This window comes from Schistocerca nitens, chromosome 6 (genome assembly GCF_023898315.1).
Source record: "Schistocerca nitens isolate TAMUIC-IGC-003100 chromosome 6, iqSchNite1.1, whole genome shotgun sequence".
NCBI classification, from domain to species: Eukaryota; Metazoa; Arthropoda; class Insecta; order Orthoptera; family Acrididae; genus Schistocerca; species Schistocerca nitens.
Window position 1 is genome coordinate 220,699,012 of NC_064619.1, and position 14,850 is coordinate 220,713,861.

Consider the following 14,850-nt stretch of genomic DNA (forward strand, 5'->3'; position numbering starts at 1 on the left):
TGAACAGTAGATATGCACGGCCTTTAACCTTATCATTTCCAGCTGGTTCAATACCTTCGGGAAACAGATGAAGGAAGACGGTTGAAATTTTGACGTAGGCTAATTGCAAATCGCCGAGTAATCCTATTAATACTCTTTACTGATGGAGCCACATTCACTCGTGAATGTACCAATAAACGATGAAAACCACGTGTGACACATCCATTCCCTGGAAAGTGGATCAGCAAAAACATCCACGTTTCGTGGCCACGAAGGTCCCCATACATTACCCCCTTTAGATTTTTGCCTGTGTGAACGGCTGAAATATGAAATATACAAAGAAAATGTAAACAGAAGAGACGAATTCCTCGTATGGACTACGAATAGTGGTGCCCACATAAAAGAATACGAAGACGATCTCAGAAGAGGTTTATGTGGTATTGTCGAGAGAATTCGAGGTGTGTTGAAGTTAGAGGTGGAATTTACAAACATCAACTTTGATGCTAACCATGTGCCTTTGCTTAAAAGAGGGGCGGCCAAGAATTTGGCTCGCAAGCCTTGCCCTGACACGAGTGCCATTTAGATAGGCTGCACATTTCCCCCCTCCCCCCCCCCCCCCCCCCCAAGCACGGTACATGTCAGAGAGTGAGGAAGGGGAGCGGGGGAAACTGCAAATGCGCTGCATTTAAATGGAAGTGCTCTCATGCCTCGTACAACTTGGTTTATATTTCAGATTTCTCACCAACAGGTATGTGAAACAAAACGAGTTTTCAGTATTATTTAATTACTTTTGGTATGCTGAGTACATAATACTGTATAATTTTTAACTACTACAAGCCATCGGCATACGGACAGATACAGAAAATTTCACAGATTTTCGCACTTTTGATGCCATTTAGTTATGACTTATTTAGTTCAGACATATGTTGATCGAAATATTGTAGCACTTCTGCAATCTCGTATTTGAGACCTTGAAACTGTTCCTGAGGATAACAAATGCATGCGTCCTAGACAACTTTAACGTAAAAGTATTTGTCTTTAAAACGGTAGTTACATTGCAGAACGGTTAGTTACATCACCACATGTCCCAAGGTGCTTTCAAGTCAAGCAGCAAACGGTCTCGAAAATAAATTTAAGATAGGCAGTGTCTTAAAAATTTCTAGAGAACTATGCTTGTAATTCTTTCAAGACTACGATGCATTCTTGAAACCTTGTGTTTCCTTCAACGCCAGTGAGAGTAGGGAAATGGACTGTGTTTGTCAGAATTTGTCCCTTCTACAATGCTATTTCTTTTAAATACATCCCCATGAAATTACAAATAAGTTTTTTCTCACCTTTCTAATATCTTACTGTAGGCAGTGTGCAGTCAAATACACTTAATGCGAGGTTTGCAATAGATGTTCTAATTTCCATTCTTGCACCTCTTTTTCCTCCATGAATTCAACAACAGCGGATTTTAAATCGAAAAATCGTTCAGGCATGCTCCTTGATTTAACCAACGTACTTTTCAGTAATGTATAAAGTCGCCATACTCTTCGTTCAGTTCCATCTAAAACCATCGCAACTGAGAGTGGAATAATGTGTGTGACATTAAAAATTTTACTATTCGTACTGCCAGTTTCTTCGTATGCTCCATCCCGCAAAGTTTAGCTGAAGTGCTTCTTGATGTGCAGAGCAATGTAATCGCGTCTGTCGGCCGTTGTAATTCTTTGCTTTTCATTGTCAGCTAAATCTTTAAATTCTTTCTGAATGGTATTGTAATGCCGTTTCATAGCAAATACGCAATCGCCATGGATTTCCGACTGCATAATAGATTTTGAGAATTCTTGTCCCTTTTTTCTGTCATTACGATGAAATTTTATAGGCCTGTGACCATAGTTCTTTAGACTGCCTCTTTTTGTGCAAACATCCACTGGATTTGTGAACATTCTTCACATCAGTAACAAATACTGGAGGGTAAACAGCACTGACACCACGATTCTGCCTAACTGAAGAGAGTTGCGCTGACCGGAAAATGCCGCTCCGCAATACAGTACTAAATGAAATGTGGTGATGTACCGAGAACTTCCGAGAAGGACCGGGGAAAGCCGACACAGGCCTAGCGTCGCCCCACACACCCTGCGTGCGTCCAGTTGGGCACCCCTTGTTTAACACCTTCTGCGAGTACCTGTTTGGATTACATCCTAAAGGCTGTCCCATTGGATACATGTTAATGGAATGTTTTATTTCAATTATACAGCCATCTCCTAAACTATTTGCCATACCTCCTGAAGTAGCAAGGGCAACGGCCTTGCCGCAGTGGATACGCCGGTTCCCGTCAGATCACCGAAGTTAAGCGCTGTCGGGTGTGGCCGGCACTTGGATCGGTGACCATCCGGGCCGCCATGCGCTGTTGCCATCTTTCGGGGTGCACTCAGCCTCGTGATGCCAATTGAGGAGCTACTCGACCGAATAGTAGCGGCTCCGGTCACAGAAAACCATCGTAACGACCGGGTCAGCGGTGTGCTGACCACACGCCCCTCATATCCGCATCCTCAGTGAGGATGACACGGCGGCCCTATGGTACTGATGGGCCACTTGTGGCCTGAAGACGGAGTGCTTGCTTTAGTGCTGCAGCAGCAAGCACAATAAGCCTACGCACTATCCTAATTCGACAAGTAAGGTAACAGTTCTATCGCATTTCATGCCATACGTTTCTTACACTGTTAGCCGAATACTTAAAAGTACCACAGAATTTTGTTGCTTGTCGATGTTACACTGAAAACAACTGGATTTCACTAAATTCGATATCAACTAACTGATAAACCACACATTAGATGTAGTAGCAAAAGGACTCTTCAGAATGTACAGGGCTATTACAAATGATTGAAGCGATTTCATAAATTCACTGTAGCTCCATTCATTGACATATGGTGACGACACACTACAGATACGTAGAAAAAACCATAAAGTTTTGTTCGGCTGAAGGCGCACTTCAGGTTTCTGCCGCCAGAGCGCTCGAGAGCGCAGTGAGACAAAATGGCGACAGGAGCCGAGAAAGCGTATGTCGTGCTTGAAATGCGCTCATATCAGTCAGTCATAACAGTGCAACGACACTTCACGACGAAGTTCAACAAAGATCCACCAACTGCTAACTCCATTCGGCGATGGTATGCGCAGTTTAAAGCTTCTGGATGCCTCTGTAAGGGGAAATCAACGGGTCGGCCTGCAGTGAGCGAAGAAACGGTTGAACACGTGCGGGCAAGTTTCACACGTAGCCCGCGGAAAATTGGCTCATGCCACAACTGGAGACCGACAGCGCCGACTTCATCTTTCAACAGGATGGTGCTCCACCGCACTTCCATCATGATGTTCGGCATTTCTTAAACAGGAGATTGGAAAACCGATGGATCGGTCGTGGTGGAGATCATGATCAGCAATTCATGTCATGGCCTCCACGCTCTCCCGACTTAACCCCATGCGATTTCTTTCTGTGGGGTTATGTGAAAGATTCAGTGTTTAAACCTCCTCTACCAAGAAATGTGCCAGAACTGCGAGCTCGCATCAACGATGCTTTTGAACTCATTGATGGGGACATGCTGTGCCAAGTGTGTGAGGAACTTGATTATCGGCTTGATGTCTGCCGAATCACTAAAGGAGCACATATCGAACATTTATGAATGCCTAAAAAAACGTTTTGAGTTTTTGTATGTGTGTGCAAAGCATTGTGAAAATATCTCAAATAATAAAGTTATTGTAGAGCTGTGAAATCGCTTCAATCATTTGTAATAACCCTGTATTTATTAATTAAAATACACTCTAACACACAAGGTGACACACCAAGAAGGAATTATCCGAATGGAACGGAAATCAGTAAATGTAATGCACATGTACAGACAAACGAATAATCAAAATATTACATAAATTGGATGGTTTCTTCAAGAGAAAGAGCCTTAGAAATTCAGGAAGTCAATAATGCGTTGGTCCACCTCTCGTCCTTATGTAAGCGGTTCACTTCAGTAGGGCAGAAACACAGAAATGGACAACAGCTGGAGGCAGGCGTGTAACGACAGCCTAACGACGTATGTGGGGATTTACAGGGGTTCGACAAAAACATGGAAGGACCGTGAGCGTGCCGCGTCCTTAATACGTTGCAAGCACCAGTCGTGGTCAAACCAGGGTTCTGCGCAGTTATATCACAGCTAAGTGAATTGCAACGTGGGCAAATGTTGTTGCTCGTATGGTGGTGCTTCGGTAACCAAGGAAACTGGAAATTTGTGGTAAGTTCTTGTGGGACCAAATTGTTGAGTCATAGGTCCTTAGGCTTACACACTACTTAATCTAACTTAGGCTAACTTACGCTAAGGACAACAAAATGACTCTGAGCACTATGGGACTTAACTGCTGTGGTCATCAGTCCCATAGAACTTAGAACTACTTAAACCTAACTAACCTAAGGACATCAGACACATTCATGCCCGGGCAGGATTCGGACCTGCGACCGTAGCGGTCACGCGGCTCCAGACTGTAGTGCCTAGAAGCGCACGGCCACTCCGGCCGGCTAAGGACAACACACACACACACACACACACACCCATGCCCGAGGGAGGACTCGAACCTCGGACGGGGGAGCCGCACGAACCGTGGCAAGACGCCTCACACCACGCGGGTCTAACCAAGGCAGCCCAAGTATTTGATGTATCAAGATTGACCGTTTCGAATTTATGCCGCAGACACGGAAACCGAAAATACATCATTCGCTAAATCACTGATTATTTGTCCGGTTTGCCTATGATATAGTTAAATAGTGATACCAGTGAGATCACTGTAGAAGAGCTAACCACAAAAAAGGTCGAAGCGTGCTTATATCGTTGTTTCGCCATTTCTTCGTGACTGAAGCTGAAAAGCACAGCAATAGAAAATGGATATTGCAGTGGGACAGAAAAACCACGGAGCTCGGAAATTATCTACTGACATGTGATATGTTCACCTCCTCCTCCGCCATCCCTTCCACACACAGACACACAGCCACACACACACAGACACACATACACACACACACACACACACACACACACACACGCCGGCCGCGGTGGTCTCGCGGTTCTAGGCGCGCTGTCCGGAACCGTGTGACTGCTACGGTCGCAGGTTCGAATCCTGCCTCGGGCATGGATGTTTGTGATGTCCTTAGGTTAGTTAGGTTTAAGTAGTTCTAAGTTCTAGGGGACTAATGACCACAGCAGTTGAGTCCCATAGTGCTCAGAGCCATTTGAGCCACACACACACACACACACAAACGCATTAGTGCCTGTTTTCGTTCTATGATACTTTTATACTGAAACAAACATACGTCAAAGATGTTTCTGCAGTCTACGTACGGCCGTGGTGGTCCAGCGGGCAGACCACTGTACTCGGGCCGTGGAGCTCCCGGCATCAGTCCGGAATATGGGCGGGAATTTTCCTCGCCGTAAGGTGATTGGCGGAATATAGATGTTAAATTACGTGTTCTGTAATTTCTGTTTAACTTGTAAGTACACGGAAAAATAATTTCGGAAGACATCATTTCACGATACAAACAACGTTTTATCAGTTATCTAAATCAAATGTCAGGTGTTCGTTCTAGATGATCGCATGTCGAAGGCTTGTACATGATATAAATTTGATGTGTTATCTTGAACGGCTGATACAGGAAAATAGTTCTGAGTAAAAAGGAAAACTTATTTACATTAAGTATTGTTTTTAGAAGCCTTTCAGTACGTGACATTCCGTAATCACACCAGCAAGCCCCCACCCCCAGTTCTTCAAGAATCGAACACGCATATATAAAGCAGCTTCAAGCGTCTTATTACTTTGCGGATGGATTAATGTGGTCAATGTTTGATCTTGATTATACGAAGCGTCGTGGTTGATGCTGAAATTGGGGTCGGGGATTTTCTCTGCCTCGTGATGACTGGGTGTTGTGTGATGTCCTTAGGTTAGTTAGGCTTAAGTAGTTCTAAGTTCTAGGGGACTGATGACCATAGATGTTAAGTCCCATAGTGCTCAGAGCCATTTCAACCATTTGATGCTGAAATTTTACATGAACTAAGAACATTTGGTCAACGATTAACCGTTTTCCTTTCATTATTTTGTGCCTATATATAGGGTGGTCCATTGATAGTGACCGGACCAATTATCTCACGAAATAAGCGTCAAACGAAAGAACTACAAAGAACGAAACTCCTCTAGCTTGAAGGGGGAAACCAGATAGCGCTATGGTTGGCCCGCTACATGGCGCTGCCATAGGTCAAACGGATATCAACTGCGTGTTTTTAAATGGGAACCCCCATTTTTATTACATATTCGTGTAGTACGTAAAGAAATATTAATGTTTTAGTTGGACCACTTTTTTCGCTTTGTGATAGATGGCGCTGTAATAGTCACAAACGTATAAGTACGTGGTATCACGTAACATTCCGCCAGTGCGGACGGTATTTGCTTCGTGATACATTACCCGTGTTAAAGTGGACCATTTACCAATTGCGGAAAAGGTCGATATGGTGTTGATGTCCGCCTATTGTAATCAAAATGTCCAACGGGCGTGTGCCTGGTATGCTGCTCGGTATCCTGGACGGGCCGTTCGCCGGATAGTTACGTTATTTAAGGAAACAGGAAGTGTTCAGCCACATGTGAAAACGTCAGCCACGACCTGCAACAAATTTTGATGTCCAAGTAGGTATTTTTGCTGCTGTCGCGGCTAATCCGCACAACAGTAGCAGACAGATTGCGCGAGAAACGGGAATCTCAAAAACGTCAGTGTTGAGAATGCTACATCAACATCGATTGCACCCGTACCGTATTTCTATGCGCCAGAAACTGCAGGGCGACGACTTTGAACGTCGTGTACAGTTCTACCACTGGGCACAAGACAAATTACGGGACGCTGACAGATTTTTGCACGCGTTCTATTTAGCGACGAAGCGTCATTCACCAACAGCGGTATGGCAAACCGGCATAATATGCGCTATTGGGCAACGGAAAATCCACGATGGCTGCGACAAGTGGAACATCAGCGATCTTGGCGGGTTAATGTATGGTGCGGCATTATGGTAGGAAGGATAATTGGCCCCCATTTACCGATGGCAATCTAAATGTTGCAATGTATGCTAATTTCCTACGTAATGTTCTATCGATGTTACTACAAGATGTTTCACTGCATGACAGAATGGCGATGTACTTCCAACATGATGGATGTCCGGCACATAGCTCGCGAGCGGTTGAAGCGGTATTGAATAGCACATTGCATGACAGATGGATTGGTCGTCGAAGCACCATACCATGGCCCGCACGTTCACCGGATCTGACGTTCCCGGATTTATTTCTGTGGGGAAAGTTGGATATTTGCTATCGTGACCCATCGACAACGTCTGACAACATGCGTCAGCGCATTGTGAGTGCATGTGCGAACATTACGGAAGGCGAACTACTCGCTGTTGAGAGGAATGTCGTTACACGTATTGGCAAATGCATTGAGGTCGACGGACATCATTTTGAGCATTTATTGCTTTAATGTGGTATTTACAGGTAATCACGCTGTAACAGCATGCGTTCTCAGAAATGATAAGTTCACAAAGGTACGTGTATCACATTGGAACAACCGAAATAAAATGTTCAAACGTACCTACGTTCTGTATTTTAATTTAAAAAACCTACCTGTTACCAACTGTTCGTCTAAAATTGTGAGCCATATGTTCGTGACTATTACAGCACCATCTAACGCAAAGCGAAAAAAGTGGTCCAACTAAAACATCCATATTTCTTTACGTACTACACGAATATGTAATAAAAAATGGGGGTTCCTCTTTAAAATAACGCAGTTGATATCCGTTTGACCTATGGCAGCACCATCTAGCGGGCCAACCATAGCGCCATCTCGTTTCCCCCTTCAAGCTAGACGAGTTTCGTTCTTTGTAGTTTTTTCGTTTGATGCTAATTTCTTGAGATATTTGGCCCGGTCATTATCAATGGACCACCCGAAAGTTGTAGAATATATATACTATAGGATTAAAGGAGACCACTCAGTAAAAATCAGAAGCGTTGATTTGTCGATAGGCAAATACAAAAGAAAGAAAGCTTGCTAGCTCTGGGAGTTATCTTTTTGCGACGTAAGAGTAAAACACAGATACACCCACACACGCACTAAGACACTCACGTGCATACACAGATCTTGCCCTTGCACGAAGCTGGCTAGTGTGTATGCGTGTGTGTATGTATGTGGCTACTTACTTTACTCGATCTCGTAAATTGATAATTCCGAAAGCTAGCAAGTTTTTGTCGACAACTCAGCCCTACTGCTTTTCGCTATATGGTGTCTCTCCTGCCGGCCGCGGTGGTCTAGTGGTTCTAGGCGCTCAGTCCGGAGCCGCGCGACTGCTACGGTCGCAGGTTCGAATCCTGCCTCGGGCATGGATGTGTGTGATGTCCTTAGGTTAGTTAGGTTTAAGTAGTTCTAAGTTCTAGGGGACTGATGACCATAGATGTTAAGTCCCATAGTGCTCAGAGCCATTTGAACCATTTTTTTGATGTCTCTCCTAAGAGTCGTCAGGCGCATTTTCTCTGGTGTTTCAGCAGATATATGCAATTTTCTTTTTGCATTGTGTAGCTGGAGTCGGTCCAAGCGAATGGCGCTCATAAGATGTTTCATGCGACACCCATTATCGACGGAAAGCGTCGCTTTGTCTCCTGTTACGAACAAAATGATTTTTAAAGCAGACTTTTACGTCTCCATTCGATAGAGCGGTCCCAGATAAGCCTAGTGCGATATTCGTTTTAATGATGTGTATTAATAGCGACAGTAAAACACGAAGAGAAAACAGTAATCCAGCAGCGACTCGGTAGCGCTGCGTGCTACGCGGTAGCAGTCAGTCCGTGCAACGGAGATACTGTCGTGTTGTACTGTCCCTGTTAATACGCATCAGTAAAACCAATATCGCACTAGCCTCATCTGGGACCGCTCTATCGAACGAAGACGTAAAATTCTGCTTTAAAAATAATTTTGTTTTTAATGGAAACAAACCGACTGTTTCTGTTGAGGTTGGCCGTCACATGAAAGATGTGAGGAACAGTAATTATTTGGGCTGACTACAGCTACACAGTATGCAATAACAAAATCTGCCGAAAAACTAGAGAAAATGCGCCGGGGCTCTTAGGAGAGACGTTTTATGTACGTAATCTGCGCGCAGAGCCGTGAGTTATGCTGCCTCAAGAGGTACTTACAGTTTGTAACTTTAATACTGGACTCACTGTGTTAAATCTTGGAAAAAAGACAATTTTAAAATACTAAATTTGGTCAATAATTATATGAAATACTAATAATTAAATTTTTATTGACCGCCCCGCCCCCCGATGTCCGTTAGTTGGGCAAACTGCAACTAGGACCAGGAGTCAGTCTTAGACTTTCAGTGATATACGTAAATGGTGTAAAACAAATATACACTGAAGCGCCAAACAAACTGGTATAGACATGTGCATAATTCAAATGCAGATATACGTAATCAGCGCTGCGGTCGGCAACGCCTATATGAGACAACAAGTGTCGGGCGCAGTTGTTAGATCGGTTACTGCTGCTACAATGACAAGTTATCAAGATTTGAGTGAGTTTGAACGTGGTGTTATAGTCGGCGCACGAGCGACGGGACACAGCATCTCCGAGGTAGCGATAAAGTGGGGATTTTCCCGCACGACCATTTGACGAGTGTACCGTGAATGTCAGGAATCCGATAAAACGTCAAATCTCCGACATTGCTGCGGCCGGAAAAAGATCCTGCAAGAACGTGGCCACCGACGACTGAAGAGAACCTTTCAACGTTACAGAAGTGTAACCCTTCCGCAAATTGCTGCGGATTTCAGTGCTGGGCCATCAACAAGTGTCAGCGTGCGAACCATTCAACGAAACATCATCGATATAGGCATTCGGAGCCGAAGGCCCACTTGTGCGCCCTTGATGACTGCACGACACAAAGCTTTACGCCTCGCCTAGGCCTGTCAATACCAACATTGGACTGTTGATGACTGGAAACTTGTTAACTGATCGGAGGAGTCTCGTTTCAAATTGTATCGAGCGGAAGGAGACAGCCTCATGATTCCTTGGACCCTGCATGTCAGCAGGGAAATCTTCGAGCTGGTGGAGACTCTGTATTGGTGTGGGGCGTGTGCAGTTGGAGTGATATGGGACTCCAGATACGTCTAGATACGACTCTGACAGGTGACGCGTACGTAAGCATCCTGTTTGATCGCCTGCACACGTTCATATTCATTGTGCATTCCGACGGACTTGGGCAATTCCATCAGGACAGTGCAACACCGCACACGTCCAAAATTGCTAAGGAGTCGCTCCATGAACACTCTTCTGAGTATGAACACTTCTGCTAGCCACCAAACTCCCCAGACATGGCCGGCCGTGTAGCCGAGCGGTTCTAATCGCGTCAGTCTGGAACCGCGCGACCGCTACCGTCGCAGGTTCGAATCGTGCCTCAGGCATGGGTGTGTGTGATGTCCTTAGATTAGTTAGATTGAAGTAGTTCTAAGTTCTAAGGGACTGATGACCTCAGATGTTATGTCCCACAGTGCTCAGAGCCATTTTAACCCCAGAAATGAACGTTATTGAGCATATCTGGGAGGCCTTGCAACGTGCTGTTCAGAATAGAGCTTCAACCCCTCGTACTGTTGTGGATTTGTGGACAGCCCCGCAGGATTCATGGTGTCATTTCCCTCCAGCACTATTTCAGACATTAGTCGAGTCCATGCCACCTCGTGTCGTGGCACTTCTGCGTGCTCGCGGGGCTCCTACACGATGTTAGGCAGGTGTACCAGTTTCTTTGGCTCTTCAGTGTCTGTGCAGAATCTTAAGATATTTAGGGGAGATAAAAGAAACACAAAAATGCCATAGGTGCGCCATATTCATATTGCACTGTGATGAATACCGATCTAGAGATGTTACTGACCTGTGGATCTCTTCTAGTGAGGGGAAGTAAAGCGTTTGGTGTAAGAGACACGTATAAACACGCGACAAGAGTTGGTTACTCGTTTGACTACGTTTCATCCATTTATCTTGAAACACCTGGTGCTACACAGTCATTAGCACACAGATGCTGGTTCTGAATTGATGTAAACGGACAATACTTACAGCAACACCATCAAAATAACATTTATCATACGTCAGGTCAAACAACGCCTCTGAACATCACTAGCTTCAAAACCCTTTGCGAGGAAATGGTGCACTCGAAACATTTTAACCAACTTAGTTTTTTATATGAACTTAGGCCAAAACCTTGTGATCAATTGATTCGTATTGTGTTGATCCACCTTTGGAACCCTATAGAACAGCGTTTCTGCGTGACGTTGATTCGATGTCTTGGTAGATTTCCTGAGGTATGTGGCAACACTTATATAAGCACTGGTCTCACAATTCCCATAAACTACGATCGAAAGTCTTTGGGTGCAAAACTGGCGTCCCGTAGGATCCCAGCTGTATTCCGTAGGCTTCAGCCATGATGTATTTGATTAGCAAGATACCAACGTGAGTTCACTATCATGTTCCTCAAAGTACTACAGAACGATTTTGGCCTTGTGACGCAGACGGTTGCAGTAGTGGAAGATGTCATCGCTGTCAGGAAAGGCATCAAGCATATATTAGCGGGTTAAATAATGAAACATCAGCACTTGTTATTTCTTTGTGGGCTTTCAGGCCGTTTTATTGCGTACATCGTGTCACTCTATTAGAAAACACTTAAGTTTTGTGGAATCAGTGGCTTTACACACAACTGGTTTGAATCATACTTAACAAACAGAATTACAAAAGCTGTGCTGGATAATTCAGTGTTGAAGGGAGAGACTGCAGAGAAATCACGAAGGGTGTTCCGCAAGGTTCAATTTTGGGTCTTCTACTATTCCTTATATATATATGATAAACAGAATTGGTACCTGTTGCAGGCGATACTAGTCTTATAATAAATCCAATCAGAGAGAAACCGATAGAAGATCTTGTAAATGATATATTCCAAAGTATTATAAAGTCGTTCTCAGAAGACGGACCCACCCTTATTTTTAGGAAAACATTCAGTTCTGTACAACGGATAGGCTCATACTGATAGCAGATAGAGCACACGAACAGCAGTCAAAAAATAGGGTGCAATGCTCTAAATGTTTGGGTGTAAACAGTGAAAAAAATCAGCTGTAAGAAGCGTGGTACTGAGCTGCTCAAACAATGTAATTCAGGTATTTGCGCTCTTCGTCTAAGTGATAGCATTGGAAACAGACCTATTTTGCGTATTTCTGCTGAGTAATGTCTTACGAAACAATTTTTTGGGTTCACTCAGCACTTAGAAAGAAAGCAATGATTTTATAAAAGCGATTTTCATGTAGCCACATCTTCAAGGATTTAAGCGTTTTAACTGCACCATCATAATGCATATATTCGCTAAAGAAGTTTGTCATAAACACTCCATCACAATTTAAGAATAATAGTGGCGATCATACCTACAACGCTACAGGATAAAACTACCACTATTGTGTATTATTAAAGCTGTCAGTGGCTCACAAAGGAAGTCAATATGTAGCAACAAAAAATTTTAATTATTTGCGCAGTAATATAAAAGTCTAACAGATAGCAAAGAAGTTTTTTATCTAAATTAAAGTCATTTCTCCTGCGTAGTTCCTTTTATTCCATAGTAGAATTATTATTTAAAAGTGGTAGCCTGCGAAGAAAGGGCCTAGTTTTTAAGTGCAGATGCACTGAATACGACTAACAATAATAGGTTTACTAATGTTAATACTAATGACGTATAGCGCTTCCTGTAAACTGACTCTTCTATGTCTATTTCGATAAAAGAATCGTTCAAGTCCTCTGTCGTACATGTAACTAACTAACTAAGCATGAAATGATGTGGTTGGTCCGGAATCATGTTCGGGTAGTCCACGGTTGGCACGTTGCCTTAGATTACAACTAGAAGTCCCATGAAAGCGGAGGTGAATGGCCCCTCATAGCGTAAACTGCCCACACAAGACTCCTTCCGTGACGCGCCGCACGTTTAGCGCAGCTGTTTATTTGGATGGCGCCATATCTGGAGACGACTGTCCATCAGGTATGATTCATCCGCAAGGCGACCTTATCCATTGGTCCTCGGTCCAGTCTCAATGTTCTCGTGCCCGCTGTAATCGTAACTGATTTTGTTGTTGGGTCAATATGGCAACAGTAAGTATCGTCTGCTGCGGAGCCCCTCGCTCAACAAAGTGCGCTTAACGGTGTACCCCAAAACACTTGCGCCTGCACAAGCATGGTAGTCCCTCGTCAGATGTGCCGTAGATCACCGCCTTACACAACGTAAAAAAAAGTTCAAAAACTACTGAAACCTAATTAACCTAAAGGCATCACATATATCCATGCCCAAGGCAGGATTCGAACCTGCGACCGTAGCAGCCTCGTGGTTCCGGACTGAAGCGCCTAGAACCTCTCGGCTACAGCAGCCGGCCATTGCGTACAAACCACTGATCTACGTGTTCTGTGGTTAGGTGTGGACGTTCAACATCTTCTCGCCTACTCGTGGTTGCACTGTGTTTCAATCACTTTCCACAGACGCTCACGGCAGTAGCACGCGAACAACCGACTAGATTCGCCGTTTGCGAGACGCTCGTTCCCATGTTCCTTGCAATAAGAATGTGCCGTTTCTCAAAGTTGTTTGCCAGTGGACATACCCATTTATGATCCCAGTATCAGTTATACGAGGGGCGTTTGAAAAGTCCGTGCAAAAATAAAAACTGCTTACTTGTTTGGGATGAACCTTTTTTATTTTTCGACATAGTCTCCTTTTAGACTTATACACTTCGTCCAACGCTGTTCTAATTTGTTGATCCCTTAAGAATAATAGGAATTGTCCAGGTCTGCAAAATAGCTATTAGTTGCCGCAATCACCTCCTCGTTTGAATAAAATCTTTGTCCTGCCAGCCATTTCTTCAAATTGGGGAACAAATAGTAGACCGAGGGAGCGAAGTCTGGAGAATGGGGGTGATGTGAAACGAGTTGGAGTCCTATTTCCATTAATTTTGCGACCAAAACTGCTGAGGTGTGTGCTGGTGCATTGTCGTGATGGAAAAGGACTTTTTTGCGGTAAAATCGTCGGTGTTTTTCCTGCAACTCGGTTTTCAAACGGTCCAATAACGATGAAAAATATGCACCTGTAATAGTTTTACCATTTTCCAGATAGTCGATGAGGATTATCCCTTGCGAATCCCAAAAGACAGTCGCCATAACCTTTCCGGCCGCAGGAATGGTCTTCGCCTTTTTTGGAGCAGATTCTCCCTTGGTAACCCATAGTTTAGATTGTTGTTTGGTCTCAGGAGTATAGTAATGTATCCATGTTTCATCAACAGTAACGAAAGAACGCTTAAAGTCCCGCGGATTCTTCCTGAACAGCTGCAAACCATCCTTGCAACAATCCACACGATTCCGTTTTTGATCAAGCGTGAGCAATCGCGGAACCCATCTTGCGGATAGCTTTCTCATGTCCAAATGTTTATGCAAAATATTATGTACCCGTTTATTCGAGATGCCCACAGCACTAGCAATCTCACGCATCTTAACTCTTCTGCCATCCATCACCAAATCATGGATTTTATCAATGATTTCTGGAGTCGTAACCTCCATAGGGCGTCCAGAACGTTCAGCCTCACTTGTGCCAATATGGCCACTCCGAAAATTTTGAAACCACTTATAAACTGTTCTAATCGAAGGTGTAGAGTCACCGTAATGTTTGTCAAGCTTCTCTTTAGTCTGATGAGGCATTTTGTCCTTCATAAAGTAATATTTAATCACCACACGAAATTCTTTTTCGTCCATTTTTTGACAATCACTCGACT

At 44.0% G+C, this 14,850-nt stretch overlaps 1 pseudogene; it reads left to right on the plus strand.

The window, feature by feature from the left end:
* Positions 1 to 2,259: 2,259 nt before the first annotated feature.
* On the plus strand, positions 2,260 to 2,377 carry LOC126263755 (5S ribosomal RNA; annotated as a pseudogene).
* The last annotated feature ends 12,473 nt before the right edge of the window (positions 2,378 to 14,850 follow it).